This window comes from Solea solea, chromosome 20 (assembly GCF_958295425.1).
Source record: "Solea solea chromosome 20, fSolSol10.1, whole genome shotgun sequence".
NCBI lineage: Eukaryota > Metazoa > Chordata > Actinopteri > Pleuronectiformes > Soleidae > Solea > Solea solea.
The window spans coordinates 15859980-15866253 of NC_081153.1; positions in this window are offsets into that span (position 1 = coordinate 15859980).

Here is a 6274-nt window from a genome sequence, read left to right on the forward strand (position 1 = left end):
AATCCCTCTCTCGACAGGAGTGATCAAGATTCTGGTGTCATTTTGGACGACGTACTATACTATGACATTTTGGACCGATTTTGGACGACATACTATACTATGACTTTTTTGATCCATTTTGGACGACATACTATACTATGACTTTTTTGACCCATTTTGGACGACATACTATACTATGACTTTTTTGACCCATTTTGGACGACATACTATACTATGACGTTTTGGACCGATTTTGGACCACATACTATACTATGACTTTTTTGACCGATTTTGGACGACATACAATACTATGACTTTTTTGACCCATTTTGGACGACATACTATACTATGACGTTTTGGACCGATTTTGGACGAAATACTATACTATGACTTTTTTGACCCATTTTGGACAACATACTATACTATGACTTTTTTGACTGATTTTGGACGTCATACTATACTATGACTTTTTGGACCGATTTTGGACGACATACTATACTATGACGTTTTGGACCGATTTTGGACGACTTACTATACTATGACGTTTTGGACCGATTTTGGACGACATACTATACTATGACGTTTTGGACCGATTTTGGACGACTTACTATACTATGACTTTTTTGACCCATTTTGGACGACATACTTTACTATGACTTTTTTGACCCATTTTGGACGACATACTATACAATGACGTTTTTGACTAAATTTGAACAAAATACTTCACTATAATGTTCATAACAATTTCTTTTTTTCAGAGTTCAATAGTGTTGGTTTTGTATCTACAAGTGATCTAGTACATTTCTACAGCGTGGCCTAGCGGTCTACAACACACCCTTTTCTCGGTGCCAGTCTTCCCCACGGGACGAGGGTTCAAATCCCACTCTCGACAGGAATGATCAAGATTCTGATGTCATTTTGGACGACATACTATAGTATGACATTTTTAGGTGATTTTGGACGACATACTATACTATGACGTTTTGGACCGATTTTTGACGACATACTATACTATGACTTTTTTGATCCTTTTTGGACGACATACTATACTATGACTTTTTTGACCCATTTTGGACGACATACTATACTATGACTTTTTTGACCCATTTTGGACGACATACTATACTATGACTTTTTTGACCCATTTTGCACGACATACTATACTATGACTTTTTTGACTGATTTTGGACGTCATACTATACTATGACTTTTTGGACCGATTTTGGACGACTTACTATACTATGACGTTTTGGACCGATTTTGGACGACAAACTATACTATGACGTTTTTGACCGATTTTGGACGACTTACTATACTATGACTTTTTTGACCCATTTTGGACGACATACTATACTATGACTTTTTTGACCCATTTTGGACGACATACTTTACTATGACTTTTTTGACCCATTTTGGACGACATACTATACTATGATGTTTTGGACCGATTTTGGACGACATACTATACTATGACTTTTTTGACCCATTTTGGACGACAAACTTTACTATGACATTTTGGACCGATTTTGGACGACATACTATACTATGACTTTTTTGACCCATTTTGGACAACATACTATACTATGACTTTTTTGACCCATTTTGCACGACATACTATACTATGACTTTTTTGACTGATTTTGGACGTCATACTATACTATGACTTTTTGGACCGATTTTGGACGACTTACTATACTATGACGTTTTGGACCGATTTTGGACGACATACTATACTATGACTTTTTTGACCCATTTTGGACGACATACTATACTATGACGTTTTGGACCGATTTTGGACGACATACTATACTATGACTTTTTTGACCCATTTTGGACGACATACTATACTATGACTTTTTTGACTGATTTTGGACGACATACTATACAATGACGTTTTTGACTAAATTTGAACAAAATACTTTACTATAATGTTCATAACAATTTCTTTTTTTCAGAGTTCAATAGTGTTGGTTTTGTATCTACAAGTGAACTAGAACATTCCTACAGCGTGGCCTAGCGGTCTACAACACATTCTTTTCTCGGTGCCAGTCTTCCCCACGGGACGAGGGTTCAAATCCCTCTCTCGACAGGAATGATCAAGATTCTGGTGTCATTTTGGACGACGTACTATACTATGACGTTTTGGACTGATTTTGGACGACATACTATAGTATGACATTTTTAGGTGATTTTGGACGACATACTATAGTATGACATTTTTAGGTGATTTTGGACGACATGCTATACTATGACGTTTTGGACCGATTTTGGACGACATACTATACTATGACTTTTTTGATCCATTTTGGACGACATACTATACTATGTCTTTTTTGACCGATTTTGGACGACATACTATACTATGACTTTTTTGACCCATTTTGGACGACATACTATACTATGACTTTTTTGACCCATTTTGGACGACATACTATACTATGACGTTTTGGACCGATTTTGGACGACATACTATAGTATGACATTTTTAGGTGATTTTGGACGACATACTATACTATGACGTTTTGGACCGATTTTTGACAACATACTATACTATGACTTTTTTGACCCATTTTGGACGACATACTATACTATGACTTTTTTGACCGATTTTGGACGACATACTATAGTATGACATTTTTAGGTGATTTTGGATGACATACTATAGTATGACATTTTTAGGTGATTTTGGACGACATACTATACTATGACGTTTTGGACCGATTTTGGACGACATACTATACTATGACTTTTTTGATCCATTTTGGACGACATACTATACTATGACTTTTTTGACCCATTTTGGACGACATACTATACTATGACTTTTTTGACCCATTTTGGACGACATACTATACTATGACTTTTTTGACCGAATTTGGACGACATACTATACTATGACTTTTTGGACCAATTTTGGACGACATACTATACTATGACTTTTTGGACCGATTTTGCACGACATACTATACTATGACGTTTTGGACCGATTTTGGACGACATACTATACTATGACTTTTTTGACCCATTTTGGACGACATACTATACTATGACTTTTTTGACCCATTTTGGACAACATACTATACTATGACGTTTTGGACCCATTTTGGACGACATACTATACTATGACTTTTTGGACCGATTTTGCACGACATACTATACTATGACGTTTTGGACCGATTTTGGACGACATACTATACTATGACTTTTTTGACCCATTTTGGACGACATACTATACTATGACTTTTTTGACCCATTTTGGACGACATACTATACTTTGACTTTTTTGACCCATTTTGGACGACATACTATACTATGACTTTTTTGACCCATTTTGGACGACATACTATACTATGACTTTTTGGACCGATTTTGCACGACATACTATACTATGACTTTTTTGATCCATTTTGGACGACATACTATACTATGACGTTTTGGACCGATTTTGGACGACATACTATACTATGACTTTTTGGACCAATTTTGGGACGACATACTGTAGTATGACATTTTTGACTGATTTTGGACGACATACTATAGTATGACTTTTTTGGGTGATTTTGGACGACCTACTATAGTATGACTTTTTTGACTGATTTTGCACGATCCACTATACTATGACGGGCCACACAGTGGTTAGCACTCTCGCCTTGCAGTTAGAAGACCCGGGTTCGAGCCCCGGTTGGAACAAGGGCCTTTCTGCATGGAGTTTGCATGTTCTCCCCGTGTGTGCGTGGGTTCTCTCCGGGTACTCCGGCTTCCTCCCACAGTCCAAAAACATGTAATGTGGGGATAGGTAAATTGGACACTCCAAATTGACCATAGGAGTGAGTGTGAGAGTGAATGGTTGTTTGTCTCTATCTGTGTGTGTGTGGCCCTGCGATGGACTGGCGAACTGTCCAGGGTGTACCCCGCCTATCGCCCGATGTAGCTGAGATTGGCACAGCACCCCCCGCGACCCTCTGGTTGAGGATAAAGCGGTAGATGATGACTGACTGACTATACTATGACTTATTTGGGTGATTTTGGACAACATACTATAGTATGCCTTTTTTGACCGATTTTGGACGACATATTATAGTATGACTTTTTTGACCGATATTGGACGTCACAATTTGGACCACATACTAAACTATGACTTTTTTTTCACAATTTGGATGACATACTAAACTATGACATTTTGTCACATTTTGATGACATACTGCGACATAAGCTATGAATTTTTTGTGCAATTTTGGACGCCTTAATATACTATTATATTTTGGCTGGATGACATACTAAATTTAAATAACATTATTTAAATTATTAAATAACATTTTTAGGTGATTTGGGACATAATACTGATCTACGACATTTTTGTCACTTTGTGGAAGTCGTACTCTACTATGACTGGGCTGCCCCAATGAAGTTCACTCTAGATGGGACATGAACTCACAATCCCTGTCTTAGGAGGCCAGTGTCTTACCCATTAGACACATGTAATTTTTTTTGCCACATTTTGGACACCTTACTAAACTATGACATTTTTGTCACATTTTGGACGACAAAATATGACACAGTAAAATATGACTTTTTTGTCACATCAAAGATGAAGTTACTCACTGCATGCGTGTCTTCACATAATTATTCCTTAGTGATTTATTTTGTCCTTCTGTTTTTTCACCTGGTCACATCAGTGTGTAGAGTCTAGTGCTTCTAAACATATTTGCTGCAATTCGATAAAGGCCGACGCACACACAAAGGTGGCAAGTTGTTGCCAGGCAACTCAACACTTTTTATTTTCCCCTATCCCGCTGTTGCATCACACTTTCTTTGACATCACTACTAAATAAGAAGAGTTTCAGTGCTGCTTCTTAGCCACAGAGTGTCTTATTGCCAGTGATGTCAAACATATAAAGACAGAGGGTTTGCAGGGGGAGAAGCCTGGATGTTTGGCAAGAACTGCAAGGATTGGATCTAAGAAGAACTGGGATAGATAAAGGATAAGATAGATACAATTTATCATATCAAAAAGGAACCCTCGTAGACTTTATCCCCTACTCAAAAGTACATAACCTTTAATTCAGAATAAAATATTACGTCACACTTTTCTCTTATTTAGTATATTGTTTTCGGTGCAAATAATTTATATCATATGTGGGTTTATGCTCACGACTTGACTATCTTACTAAACAATGAATAGCGTTTTGCTACTTTTAAATGTTGCCAGGTTTAGATGGAAACCAAATCTTTATATCAGAGATTTTAAAGCCTTTGTAAGTGGCTCATTTTCATTACATTATGATTGGGCGCTGAATTTTGCTTCAATTAGGAAGTGCAGAAATTAGTCACAGACAATTAGGCTGAAACTGACAGTCAATCAATTTAAGTGGAGTTGGGATCTGTCTTTGAAAATACTCTCCAAAATGTTATCTCTTTAAACAAGTTGATATTATACAGTATGTGTCACTGTAGCTATGTCTCTCTTAGTAAAGTGTTCAAAGGTGTTCTGTGGAAACTCTTAGTTAAAAACTCCCTTCATGTAGAAGAAATGCGGCAAAGTTTCTTCCAAATCTTGGACAAAAGAGCTGAGTTTATCGATGGCCTGGAGAACTTGGCATGTGTGGCACTTAGATTACATAAAACTGGACTGTAGAATATTAGTTTCCAAGGCGACTGTGTCTTTGTTTTAATCCTGATCTGTTGTTTTTATCAGCCCTGGTCAATTATTATTACCAAACACCAGCAAGAATGCATGGTAAACACCAAGGAAATATAGAGAAATATTATTAAGATGATAATTATAGTCCCAATCCAATAAGGGGCAGCATTGTGGCTTCCACTCCTCTCATACAAAACAAGGAAATGCACTCAAGTCTGTCGGCTGCACACTTTTGTGTGTATTTGTGCTGATCCATTTGGTACGGAACATTCAGTTCAGTTTGTTGTGCGATTCAAATAGATTATGATGAACATAGAGGAGAAATACCGTGCTGCGTTTGGATCAGAACCCAAACAGAACCCTGTGTACCTAATAGAACAAATATACATCACCTTCTGGTTTATTATCATCTCATGTCATGGTGGAATTGTGGGAGGATTTGATACCACAGTGATTTCACAATCACCCCTGCAGTTACACAGATGCATTCACTGGTGAGCATGCAGACACACACTAAGTGCTTTCGTCCATTTTTCCAGAATAACATTTAATATCTGGTAGTTATTTACAATTCACAATACTGCATGTTAAGTGTATTAAGACCTTTAAAATGAAGGAAAACTAAAAGTTTTATTACATAAAGTTGTACATTAA